The sequence below is a fragment of the Suncus etruscus genome, chromosome 3 (genome assembly GCF_024139225.1).
Source record: "Suncus etruscus isolate mSunEtr1 chromosome 3, mSunEtr1.pri.cur, whole genome shotgun sequence".
Taxonomy (NCBI): Eukaryota; Metazoa; Chordata; class Mammalia; order Eulipotyphla; family Soricidae; genus Suncus; species Suncus etruscus.
In genome coordinates, this window is record NC_064850.1 from 73,562,017 (window position 1) to 73,576,973 (window position 14,957).

At 35.4% G+C, this 14,957-nt stretch overlaps 1 pseudogene; it reads left to right on the forward strand.

Annotated features, from left to right (window-relative positions):
- Positions 1-2,781: 2,781 nt before the first annotated feature.
- Positions 2,782-3,765, forward strand: LOC126004363 (regulator of chromosome condensation-like; annotated as a pseudogene).
- Positions 3,766-14,957: the final 11,192 nt, after the last annotated feature.

Here is a 14,957-nt window from a genome sequence, read left to right on the forward strand (position 1 = left end):
TGAAACGTTTAACATTTTTAATAAATTAGAGTTTTATTAAAATAGGCAACTTGTTTTTTATACCCTTGCTTTTTTTTAAAGATAACACCAGGGGCTAGATTGATAGGGTGTTTGCCTTGTGTTTAGCCAACCTGGATTCAATCCTCAGCATCTCATGTGGTCCCCCAAACACTACCAGGAGTAATTCTAGAGTGCTTTTTGGGGGAATAAAAGAAAACAAAAAATCATGTAAAGTTCACAAAACTGAAATAGATAAAAAAAAAAAAAAAAGAAAACCAGCAGCAGGATCTTCTGTGTGAGTCAAAAAGAACATTGTTCATCTCAGGTCAGTGTGCGCAAAGGAGAACATGGCTACTCAATTTTCTCTTCAGCAGCACATTTCTCCTATGAGCCACATTTCAACAAAATTTCTCAATGAGCCACACATCAGCAAAAATAAAACAGGAACACAATACAATAATCACAATGAAAAACAGCACTGAACACCATATCTTTGAGTACCTAAATATGGTGGTTCTGAACAAACAACTATGATCTGTTGGGTTACACCTTATTTTACCCAAAACAAAGGTCAACCCTGGTTTCTTTGTATGTTTGTTTACAACTTGGACTTATCCAAAAACAGAGATTTTCTTTATTGTAAACCTAGGTGGGTTAACTGCCCCACTCAGAGGGTGGTCTCTGTACTCAATTAAAACTGTAGTCCTGGCAGGCAGCTGGCACTTTATACTAGGTAGAAAACTGCCAGACTACACATGTTTCACCCTCAGCCTGCTTTATTTTATCTTATGCATGGTTCTGATTCATACTCACGCACCTGGGGTTGGAGATACAACTTGTGGGGTAATTTTACATGTAGGGTAATTTTCCACCAGTATGGTCTCTCTGATAAGAACTTTAAAGAGTAACATTGAGTATACTGTTGAGAGTAACACACAAAAATCAATAGCCTTTTTATACACCAATAATGATAGGGAAGAAATGAACATTAAAAAATAACCCCATTCACATTAGTGCCACTCAAACTCAAATATCTTGGTGTTAACTTGACCAAAGACATAAAGGACCTATACAAAGAGAACTATAAAGCCCTGCTTCAAGAAATAAGAGAAGACACACGGAAATGGAAACACAGACACTGCTAATGGATTGGCAGGGGTGACATTAAAATGGCAATACTCCCCAAAGCATTATACAGATTTAATGCGATCCCTCTAAAGATACCCATGATATTCTTCAAAGAAGTAGATCAAACACTTTTCAAATTCATTTGGAACAATAAACACCCTTGAGTAGTTAAAGCAATTCTTGGGGAAAGGAATATGGGAGGCATTACTTTCCCCAACTTTAAACTGTATTACAAAGCAATAGTTACCAAAACAGCATGGTATTGGAATAAAGACAGACCCTTAGAGCAGTGGAATAGGCTTGAGTACTCAGAGAATGTTCCCCAGATATACAATCACCTAATTTTTGATAAAAGAGCAGGAAATCCTAAATGGAGCAAGGAAAGCCTCTTCTTCAACAAGTGGTGTTGGCACAACTAGTTAGCAACTTGCAAAAAAGTGAACTCAGAACCCAGCTAACACCATGTATGAAAGTAAAATGGATTAAAGACCTTGATATTAGACCTGATACCATAAGGTATATAGAACACCATGTAAGTAAAACACTCCAGGACATTGAGACTAAAGGTATCTTAAAGGAGTAAACAGCACTCGCCAAACAAGTGGAAGCAGGGGTAAACAGATGGGAATATATTAAGCTGAAAAACTTCTGCACCTCAAAGTATATAGTGCCTAGTATACAAAAGCCACTCACAGAGAGGGAGAAACTATTCACCCAATACCCATCAGATAAGGGTTTAATATCCAAAATATACAAGGCACTGACAGAACTTTACAAGGAAAAACATCTATCCCATCAAAAAATGTGGAGAAGAAATGTACAGACACTTCGATAAGAAGAAATAAAAATGGCGAAAAGACACATGAAAAAATGCTCCATATCTCTAATCATCAGGGAGATGCAAATCAAAGAGATTGGCATACATCACAAGAATGAAAACAAGCAATGCTGGCGGGATTGTGGAGAGAAAGAAACTCTTTTTCACCACTGATGGGAATGCCGACTAGACCAACCTTTATGAAAAATGATGTGAAGATTCCTCCAAAAACTAAAAATTGTGCTCCCATATAATCCAGCCTTACCACTCCTATGGATATACTGTAGGAACACAAAAATACAATGCAAAAATCCCTTCCTCACACTGCTATTCCTTGCAGTGCTATTTGCGATAGCCAGGCTCTGAAAACAACCAAGATGCCCTTCAACAGATTAATGGAATCTATTATGCTAAGTGAAATAAGTCAGAGGGAGAAAGATAGATGCAGAATAGTCTCACTCATATATGGATTTTAAGAAAAATAAAATACATTTTTACAATAATTCACAGAGACAAAAGAGAGGAGAGCTGTAAGGTCTAGCTCATGACATGAAGCTCACCACAGAGTGATGAGTGCAGTTAGAGAAATAATTACATTGAGAACTATCATAACAATGTGAATGAATGAGGGAAGTAAAAATCCTGTCTAGAGTACACATGGGGGTGGGGTGGGGAGGAGGGAGATTTGGAACATTGGTGTTGGGAATGTTACACTCATGAAGAGTGGTGTTCTTTACATGACTGAAACCCAGCTACAATCATATTTGTAATCAAGGTGTTTATACAAACATATTAATAAAAAAGGAATGTAAAAAAATCATGAAATAGCATCCAGTATGACTCAAGAGGATATGAATGTAGAAATGAGAGAACTTCAAACACCAATTGGAGAACTGAAAAATATGGTAGGTGAAATGAAAAATTCACTGGGAAGTCTCACCAGCAGAATAACAGCTGCTGAGGACATAATCAGTGAGCTGGAAGATGTTTTTCATGGCTCCTCCAAACAACAGCAGAAGATAGAAAAGAGTCAAATTAAGAGAAGGAACAAAATATCCTCAAAATAAATGAATAGACAATAATTGACCTTTGGGTGGCCAGGTCTACTATTTCGGGTGCAATGACAAGGGTCCCCATGGAAGGCTCAGAGTCAGTTCTGGGGAAAGTAGAACTACAGGTGAAGGTTATACAGGTGTCATCTAGAGACAGTCATATGGCAGCAATTATGGAAGATGGCGAAGTTTTCCTATGAGACTCCTTCTGGGAGAAGAATAGTGTGTTTGTACTCCTGGAGCAATGAAGAAGAGCACAGTTCCCACACAGGTACTGAGTATGCCTGTGGCTTCAGGAAACTACCATTTAGTGATGCTTACAGCTAATGGTAACCTCTACATTTGTACTGCAGAGAGAAGGGCCAGTATGGTTAAGTGTCTGAATTATTTTTTTATTGTGGTGGCCTTCAGGGCCTTGAATGACTTCTGGTCCCCAAATATGTGATGCTGAAGTCAAAGGGGAGTCAGGGTCACGGGGGGTTACAGGATGTCTTCTGTGGTGCTTACTTCACCTTTGCCATCTTCTATGAGGGCCATGTCTATGGTTTTCACCTTTCCAATTTCCATAAGTTTGAAACCTCAGGCTCAGAATCTTGCTTTTTACCCAAGAACCTGACATCCATCAAGAACTCTACCAAATCATGAGTGGGCATCTCTGGTGGCCAACACTTCATTGTCTACATGGATTCAGAAGGAAAAGATTACAGCCTGGGCCAAGCAATGGATAAATTCTTGGACAACTATAAATTGCTAATATTGAACAAATGATGTGGATGGAACACAAACAGACCTATCATAATAGATGAAATCAAATGGTAATTCAACCTAGGATGGACCATGGTTCAATCCCCTAAAGTCCCATATGGTCCCCCAAGCCAGGAGTGATTTCTGAGTGCATAACCAGGAGTAACCCCTGAGCATCACCGGGTGTGGCCCAAAAATAAAAAAAAAAGCCATAAAAACAATAAACCCCTTTTTATGAAACTCACATCACCTTGTTACCAAAAGCAAAAAGAGTAACTATAAAAAATTATAGGATGCATCACAGATGCAAAGATCCTCAACTAAATACTACCATAGACAATAGAAAAATTCATCAAATGATCATAACCCATGACCAATAGAATTTATTTCAGAGGTACAGGGATGGTTTAACATATGCAAATAAATCAATATAATGTGTCATATCAACAAAATAAAATATAAAATCATCTGATGATAGCAATAAATGCAGAGAAATTATTTGACATGGTCCATCACCCATTCATGATAAAAACTTAACAAGATGTGAATTGAAGAAAGTTTCCTCAATGTAGTCAAAGTCATTTACCACAAGTTCATATCAAACATTATATTCAATAGGGTAAAAAATGAGTAATTCCTAAATAATTCACAAGACAAGCTTGCCCATTCTAGACACTTCTATTCCATATAGTGCTTGAATTACTTCCCATCACACATAACCCATACTTGCCCATATTGAGTAGGCAAGAAAAAGATAACAAGGGAAGAGCATAGAAAAGAAAGAAGTCAAGATCTCACTGTTTGATGTTGACATTATACTATATTAAGAAAATAAAAAGACTATACAAAAAGCTGCTAGAAACAATAAATTTGTATAGTAAAGTGGCAGTAAGTATAAGTATTCTATTTTCTAAGAAAATTATCAAACACTCCTGAAATTCAAGTGGAATAATAAATCCTCATAAATAGCTGAAGTAATCCTTGGGGAAAGGAAGATTATATGCATCACTTTCCCAAACTTCAAATGTACAATGAAGCAGTAGTCATTAAAATGGAATGATATTGGAATAAAGACACACCCCACATCAATGGGATAGACTTCAGTATTCTTAGCTTGAGCCTTATGCATGTGATCAATAAGTCGCTGACAAGTGGTTAAGAAATAAAAAGTGGAGCAAGGAAAGCCTCTTCAATAAGTAGTGTTGAGAAAACTAATGAACTACCTGCAAAAGTGATCTAAAATTTCTTAAAGCTGTTCAAAAAATAAAAGTATTAAAGTGTTAACAATTTAACATCAGACCTGAAATCATGAAGTACATAGAGGAAAACATAGACATACATTTCTAGGACATTAAAACTAGTGGTATATTTAAGTATAAAAATCGATTACCAAGCAAGTGGAAACAAGTGGAAATAAATGCAGCTACATTAAATTAAGAAGGTTCTGTACTTTTTAAAAAAAAGTTGACTAGGATTTAAAGACTGCCCATGGAATGGAAGAATCTATTAGCCCAATACCAATCTGATAAGTGGTTAAAATAAAATATTTAGACAGAAATGGTAGAATTTAACAACAACAAAAAAAACCTCTAACATAATCCAAAAATAAGGAAAAGAAATGAATAGACATTTTCACAAAAAGAATTACAGATGGTAGGAAAGTACATAATAATGGGCTCGACATAATTAACCACCAGGAAAATGTATAAAAGAACAATAACATATCATCTCATACCACAAATATTGGCACACATTAAAAAGTACAGAGCAACCAGTGCTTGCAAGGATGCAGTGAGAAAGAGACTCTCCTTCACTGTTGAAGGAAATGTAGACCATCTTGGCCTTCTTGGAAAGAAATATGAATATTTTTTAAAGCTAAACATTGAGCTTCATATGAACCAGAAATAATGCTCATTGAGGAGTTGGGGCCCTAAACTACAATGCAGAAAATCCCTATGCACTCCTTTGTTCATTATAGCACTATTCACAATAGCCAGAATCTTGAAATGAACCAAGTGCCCAGGAACAGGTGATTGGATAAAGAAACTAGGGTATATCTACACAGTAGAGTACTACACAGCTGTCAGGTAAAGTGGAGACATGAAATTTACATAAACACTGATGGGTATGAGAAGTACTGTGATGAGTAATATAAGTCAGACTAGAGGGATAGATAGACTTAGTATGATTAAACTCATTTGTGGGATATCAAAATGATACTATATTATTACTACCCATAACTTATGGAGATGAAGAGCCATGGTATATGTAGGTGTGGTAGGATGCTTGCCACACATATTGGGGAAGTCCAGTTATGGTAGAGAAATTTCCACTATGACAATGATAGTTGGAAATGATCTCTCTGGAAAAGAACTGGTGCTCAAAGGAGATAAAAATGTTATGAATAGTATCTCCAATAAAATATAGCAAACCACAATGTATAAAAGGAAAAAAATTAAATAGAGAAGAAAATTGTCTCCAACAGTGGTAGGCAGGGTGGGGGTGTGCAAAAAGGAAATGGGATATTGGTGGTGGGAAATGTGCATGTTATATATCATATGTTGGGAACTCAGTCATGATCAACTTTGTAACTGTGAAACTTTTATTTATTCAATTGTTTTTATTATTAAATTTCTAATTTATAAAATAAAGTAAACATGTGAAAATAACACCATACAGCTTCAATATTTCACAATCAAATACCACATATCATTGCTCACATACAGAAAATAAGAAAATAAGAGATTGTATGTTGTTTCTCAATTAGAAACCATATGTTATTCTGTGGGTTTCCAGATTTCAAAGAGAGACATACATATAATAAGTATGTGAATGGGGGAGGAGTATACTTTTTTGATCAAAAACAATTGTTAGGAAAGGATTTCATGAAAAGAAAACAATGTCTGAAGGGTAGTGATAAAAAAGAGTTAAGAAACATTGGATTATAAAAATCCTCAATAAAGCAGACTCTGATTCATAATCAATAGAACTAAGGAACAAGATATGTCAGTAGAGCACTCAGCCAATGTGACTTTGATCCCTGGCATTCCATATAATCCCCTGAGTCATCAAGAGATATCCTAGAACAAAAAGTGAATTGGAGCATACTGTTAGGCTAGAATAATATTTCAATTCTAGCATTTTTGCCTAATACAATATTTATAATTTTCTCTTTATTTATAAATATGCTTGGCCTTCCAGATTAAATCATATCATAATCAATAGAGATTGCTGTGCTGTACTTAATAGTATAGTAAAACTCATCTGAATTACTTTTAGCCTTCATAATGATAATATTTATGGTAAAGAGATCAGCTTCAGTTTCATAAATTTAAAATAATATAAATTTTAGTCCTGATTTAAAATATCTTAAATATTTCTTAGATTTTTTTTCTTGTAATTCTTTATAGATACCATATTATTTCTTAAATGCTTTCTTTGTAAAGGCTTTCATATTACTATAAATATTCCCATGAAATGCTGGTCTTGAAAACTCATGAATTACCCAAGTTTATAGATTTGAGCCCTAAAAGAAAAGTTATTAAAACAAAGAAGCCAGGTCCTGAGGCTCTCAATCCATAAGGCATTTTTTACTCTGAAATAAATAACATTGCTGTTTTCAAATCTGACACTTTGATCATACTTTATGCATTATAAATAAAATTATTGTGGGTTGCTCAGTATGATAATCTTTATCACAAGTGTATCACTATTATGGGGTTGTTCACACCTCAACCCAGGCTGTGTTAATCCTTAAATTTACTTTCTATGATATTCCTGGTGATTTCATCTGATGAAGTGTATGTTTTCTCTTGAGCATGGAAAATTTCTCTCTCTTTCTCTCTTTTCTCTTCACCTTCCTCATAGTCCATAAATAAAACTATGTAGCTTTTAAAATATAAAATACATGAAACGAAACAAAGTATTTTAAATTCATTTGTTTTACTCTCTTAATGATATTCAAGGAATTATACCCAAGCCTTATTATTGCTATGAGTATGGAGGTAAATATTTATCATTCAATAAATTAAATAATAAAACCAGTTTATTTACAGGGTTTTGTTCACTCAATATAAACATAAACATACTTAAAGTGTTTTAAGAAAATTTTCTTAAAGTGTGACAACTTGGTTGACCCATGAGAAAAAATGTCATAGAATACATGGTATGAGTTATAAATTAGAAGTTTGGAAGCATAGCACACATAGAGACAAACTAGGGCTTTCTTCTTGAAATTTAGCTCCTTTCCAATAACAAGTATCTGTTTAGAAAACTAATCGTTCTTTTTTAATAGCAGGCTTCTAATGCTGTATGTGAGCAACAAGTCATATTATCTGTTTGTATAATCCCACACATTTCCATAGCAACTAACCAAAACCTTAAGAGAATAAAGAATTATAGGACAGATGATATCTCAAAAATAAAGATTATGTCCTCTAGCAGATGTTCCTAAAATAAAAGGAATAAATGAAGAAATTACCCATACTAAACAAAAATTATAATTACAATGAAAGTGCTTATTAAATAATCATTCAGCTAATTTGTTTCTAGAATAAAAGAGATATTGAAAAGGGAACATAAGAAACATATTTCGAATCAGTCAGTTTTATGAAACAATGTGTCATTTTAAATATAGATAATGGCATACATCATAAAAGTAGTTGTGGACTTACAGTGTTTGATGCACGTAGTGATAATTGCCAGGGATTGCTAAATTCTTAAGAAAAATCGAATGTTTTATTATAGAGAAGGGACGTTGAAGATGGTATTCTGTAAGCCATCTTGATGCATGGGCAATATAAGCAGTATAATACTGTCAGAAAAGAGATTTGATTACACTTTATTAATATTTCATAACTTCTGTAAACATCAAGATTTATGCAAATCAAATTTATTTAATATCTTTAGACATTGGTTAACATATACAACTATACATTAATAGAATATTTTGAGACAGTCTACACAAATCAAACCTAGTTTCTCACGTGTTGCTATTGTGTTAAAAAATAAAGGAGATTATTATATGTAGGTAGCTTCTAATTAGACCCTCCAATTAGTCCAGATTTCTTGTATTCCTATGTTAGATATAGGATGATTAACTTATATCTAATTGACTATGACAGAGTTGACATTATTTCAATTTAAGGATATAATAAAACTTGCAATCAACCTAAATGTGTATAAATAAATGACTATAAAAGGAAATTGTGGTAGTCATATTTAATCGGTAATGGAAAATGCTCTTTAAAACTATAAAAACCGGAGCAATGGCTCAGTGGTAGAGTGTTTGCCTTGCACGTAGCTGACCCAGGACAAACTGCAGTTCAATCCCCTGATGTCCCATATGGTCCCCCAAGCCATAAGTGATTTCTAAAGGCACAGCCAGGAGTAACCCCTGAGCGTCACTGGGTGTGGCCCAAAAATAAAAAAAAATAGAACTATAATACTGTGACCATTGGGAATAAACATATAAAAATCTTGAGATAGTATACAGTAAAATAAGGAAGTGAAAAAATAATCATATCATATATGGCTTATATACAATTAAAAAGAAGAAAATGGTGGAAGTAAAATTAGCTTATATTCTCAGTTAATTGTGATTTCTAATGGGAAAAGGGAGAAATGGGACAAATGGGAAGGACTTTTGTGTATGTGTGTGATGCCACTGGGAATTTTGTGGTGTTAATGGTGATTATTACACACCTATCGAAGTTTGATGCTAAAAAATTATATAATATAGACTAATAATGTTAATAAAATATTTTTATAATAAATTAACATGGCTTCTAGGCTGTAGGTAATTCCAAAAAGTGGTATTCCTGGGTCATATGGAAGTTAAATTTCTAGTTTTTTGAGGAATGTCTATTTGCTTTTCAAAAATGCTGGATTAGGGGATCGGAGCAATGGCACAGTGGTAAGATTTTTGCCTTACACGTGTTTAAAAACACAATATAAAAATGGTTTCAGCACTCTGTTGATTGTGCCACTATTCACAATAGCTAGAACCTTGTAACAACATAAGTGCCCAAGTGTTGGAGACAGTATCCTGTCAGAGATAAATTTTTCTGTCTTCTGTCTTTTATGCAGCCTTTTACCTAAGGCTGCCTACCTGCAGACTTTGCTGTAAGCTTTTGAGCTAACAGGAAAGGTATTTCACAGCTGAAGGAGATTTTTCTTTGAAGCCAAAGAGAAAAGTAAACACCCCAATGCTAATTCCAGATCTAGACCACTCCCTTTAGCTTCTTTCCGGAGTTAATAGCTACCTTCAAAAATCTGCCCCTTCACAGACTGATGTTAGCTCCAGATCAGCGGGCTGCAGATCCCACTTTGGAGACATAAGGTCTCCCTCCCCTCTAAATATTTTACTGCCTTTGTTCTATAACCTTCGCGCCAAAAAGTATGATTGACATGTCCTTTTTACCTGCCCATTTCTCCTCCTCTATATAAGAGATGCTGAACCAATAAATTTTGCCTCTGATCGGATATTTCGCCTGAGGTCTTCATTACTAACCTCTCTCAGATTTTTTACAGGTGTGGTTGTTCTTTTAGCCCAGCCAAATAAAGGTGCGGACGTCCAAGAGCCTCCCAGCCGCTTCCCCGCTGGCCGGGCCCCTCCAGGGGGCTTTAGGACCCCGCACCCAAGGATAGATTAGTAGCTAAGGAAACCACAGTACAGCTATACAATGGAATACTAAGTAGCTGTTAGGAAAAATGAAGTCATGAAATTTGCCTATACATGGATGTATATGGAGAGTATTATGCTGAATAAAATCAGCAAGAGGGAGAGAAATGAACATAGAAAGATTTCACTCATTTGTGGGATATAAAATGATACTGTGGTAAGAATACTCAAGGACAACCAACAGATAAGTGGGCTGGGAGAACTCATCCATGGTAAAATAAAACAAAACTAAACAAAACAAAAACAAACAAACAAACAAAAAAAACCTTGCCATAAAGAAGTAGGGAGTTCAGTTAGGGAAGAGAAGTGAACATTAGGACAATGATAATTGGAAATAAACACCCTGGACAATGACTAGGTGTTAAAAGGAGTAAAAAATATTGCAAATTACAGAGCTTAAAAAAGAAATAAAAGGTGACAGGCAGACAGAGAGGGGGAGAGAGAAAGAGAGAGAGGAGAGAGAGAAGAAAGAAAGAGAAGAGAGAGAGAGACAGACAGAGAGAGAGAGAGAGAGAGAAGAGAGTCTGCCATAGTGGAAAACAAAGGAAGGGCGGGGAAGTGGGTTGAATGGAAACGTGGATCATTGGTGGTAAGAAAAATTCACTGGTGAAAAGGTGAATATTAGGCATTGAATGACTGTCGCTAAATTTTGAATAACTTTGTATTTCAGTGATTTAATTAAAAATTACATAAAGGGCTGGAGCGATAGCGCAGTGGTAGAGCTTTTGCGCTGTAAGCAGATGATCCAGGACGAACCTGGGTTCTATCCCTGGCTTTCCATATGGTCCCCCAAGCCAGAAGCGATTTCTGAGTGCATAACCCTGAGTATCACCAGTTGTGGCAAATATATATATATATATATATATATATATATATATATATATATAAACTTATATATATAAATATATAAATGGAGTGTAGTTTTAATCTGCTCATATTTTTTATTGTTGTTTGTTTTTGGGTCACACCCACAGTTTTCAGGTGTTACTCATGGCTCTTTTCTCAAAAATCACTCCTGGCAGGCTCAGGGGACAATATAGAATGCCAGAGATTGAAACTGGACTGTCCTGGGTCGACTGCATGTAAGGCAAATCCCCTACCACTGTGCTATTGCTCTAGTCCCTTGTTCATATATTTTAATTTGAGATAAATTTGCTGCTATGTTTTGGTAGAATAACATACTGGAGCTTCCCAGTTTTAACACTCATAGTCCCATATAGAAAGAATGTATTGCCTTAATAAGAGGTCTTGTGTATGAGCTTAGAAATCCTTGAGCTCTGACAGCAGCTATGTGAATGAATGTTTAATAATGGAAATGGGCAGAAATTTTCTCCTATAAAAGCCCAGAAAATAAGTATTATAGATTTTACAGTCCAGGTATTCTCTATCACAATATTTTGATATGTGACACACCCAGTGGTAATAAAGGCTACATCCTGGATCCACACTGAGGGTTCTTTCCTGGTGGGGCTCAGGTTTCCATAATACCTGCCTAGATTGAAACTCAGATTAGAACTGGATAGGTTGTGTGCAAGAAAAACAGCCATACCTACTGAACTATTGCTCTGGCCCTATATTTTAATAGCATACAAGATTCATTTCAATTAAAGGTGGTAAGATTCAAAAGGTGATAAGATACAAACATGATTTTCATGAAGGAAATTTTTACTGTATTCAAAGGCCCCTTAAAATAGGAATCAGAAAATGTTACAGAACAATATAGCAAACTATATAGAGACAGGAGGAAGGTAGTTGATAACTCTTATTTATTTTAATTTGGTTTTTGGGCTACACACAGTCATCCTCAGGGGTCACTCCTGGCTATGCACTCAGAAATTGCTCCTGGCTTGGGGGACCATATGGGAAGCCAGGGATCTAACCCAGGTCCAACCTGATTCAGCTGCTTACAAGGCAAACGTCCTACTGCTGAGTTATAGCTCCAGCCCTTTATATAATTTTTAATTAAATCACTGAGCTACAAAGTTATTCATGATTTAGCTTCAGTCGTTCATTGCACATGCAAGGCAAATGCCCTACCACTTGTGCCACTGATCTGGCCCCTTCTTATTATTTTTGTTTTCTAAAAATTAGGCACAAGGTAGCTGCAGGTCTTAATTCTGTCTAAATTCTACGATTTTAGATAGTAGTCCTTCTATTTTAAATGTCTAATAAACAATAAATTGTCTTCCCAATAAAAAAAAACAAAAAAAATCATCAATAGATATTTTACATATCAAGTAATATGCCACCTTTTATCCTTCATACTTCTCAGAAACTCATTACAATGCTTGAACCTGAGAATGAAAAGGTAGCTAATTTCATATTTATGGTGGAAGTAGAGATTAAGGACGTCAGATTTAAACAATAGTTTTGGGAAGGAGGGCAGAATAGAATTCCTAGTGTCCTAGTTTTCTGGTAACTGGCCCTCTGCTGATTAAGCAAGGGGTAGTAGCACACAATACAAAAAAAGACTGGTTTGGGCAGTAGTACAGTTAGGTAGATTAATTGCCTTGCATATGCCCTACCTGGTTTGAGCTCTGCTATTTTTTTTATGGCATCTGTGTCCAGCCTGAAGTAATACTTGAGGTCAGAGAGTAAGCCTGAGCTCCTGTAGGCATGGCCAAAAACTAAGCGATGACTAGTATCTGGACTCCGAAATGGATGATTTACTTATCAAAGGCGAAGATCTTATTTTGGAAATTTTTGTTTGTTTGTTTTTGTTTGTGTTTGTTTTTTTACCTATAAATTAACTAAACCTGGAAAAGCATACTCTCACAAGTGAACAAAGCTCCCAATGCCATAATAGCAATATAAAAAATAGTTAATACAGGGACATACTATACTTTGCCACTATAGACACTCATGACAACTGATAAATTAATGAGCATGGTGTCTTCCAGTAAAATTGTTTTCTGCCTTCTGTTTGAGGCTTGGGAATAACTGACTTGAGTTAGTTTGCTTCATATTCTTTCCTGGCTGACTAGGGAAAAATATATTTTTTAATCACAGCTTAATGAGACAACTTGAGCTAGAATCAACTAGTTAATTTCTGCACAGATTCCTGAGCCACATGAAAAGGCACAGAAATAACCACTATTTGAAGATTTAGCATTTCCTATGTAGCAACAGATAACTGATATAAAACTATTAAATAGAAATACAAAATTATTGAACAGGATTTTGGCTCTTTAATTATATTTCTTTATTACTCTTTGTTCTATATTGAAGTTAGGTTTTGTTGTTTTTTTTTGTTTTGGTTTTTGGGCCACACCCAGTGACCTCAGGGGTTACTCCTAACTATGTGCTCAGAAAAAGCTCCTGGCTTGGGGGACCATATGAAATACCGAAGGCTCGAACTGTGGTCCATCCTAGGCTAGCACATGCAGGACAGACACCCTACTGCTTGTACCACCACTCTGGCCCCTGAAATCAGTTTTTTAAAAATATTTGCTAAGTCTCTGCTCAGAATATGCTCCAGTAATTCCTCTAGATTCATCAACTTACATGAAATTCATCCCTTTCTATGACTAAACCCCTATACAGTGTTTTTGTTTGTTTTTAGTTATTGAATTGATATGCTTATGGCCTTTAGAAACAGACTTTGACTTTTTGCTTTTTTATTTGTTTTTGTTCATATCCAGCAATTACTTCAGTACTTATATCTTTGTTGTCAGAAATCTCTCCATATGGGATGCTGGAGATCAAGTCTGTGTTGAATGCATGAAAGTCAAGAAAACTGTTGCTGGCTGTACTATTACACCAGTACTAAGCACATATGTTTGAACAAATGATTTCTTTATGAAAATAAATTGATTTCAAAAGTATTGACAATTATTAATAACTGTTGCAAAATATTGATCTTAGATTACAAAACTAAGATTACCGGGTCCAGAGAGATAGCACAGTGGTAGGGCATTTGCCTTGCAAACAGAAGGATGGTGGTTCAAAACCCGGCATCCCATATGGTCCTCCTCACCTGCCAGGAGCGATTTTTGAGTGTTGAGTCAGCAGTAACCCCTGAGTGCTGCCCGGTGTAAACCAAAAGCCAAAAAACAAAACAAAACAAAACAAAAATAAAAACTAAGATTACCAATCAGGGATGCAATGAGGTGGAATTAAGAAATGGACAAAACAGAGACTGGAGAGATAGCATGGAGGTAAGGCATTTGCCTTGCATGCAGAAGGACAGTGGTTCAAATTCTGACATCCCAGCCTGCCAAGAGCAATTTCTGAGTGTAGAGCCAGGAGTAACCCCTGAGCCCCGTCTGGTGTGACACAAAAACCAAATAAATAAAGAAAGAAGGAAAAAAGAAAAAAAAATGGACAAAACATGGTATAAAGACATTGGTTAAGGGTATTGAACAATTTGGTGGTATTGTGGTATAGTAGTACAAGACAATAAGTGTTTTAGATTGTTGTAGATATCTGACCTTAACTACAGTAATAATATCTTTATAATCATTATCTACTATAACCATATAAGATCTACTTATCTAATCTACAAATAAACATCCTGAGGTATTTGATTCATGGC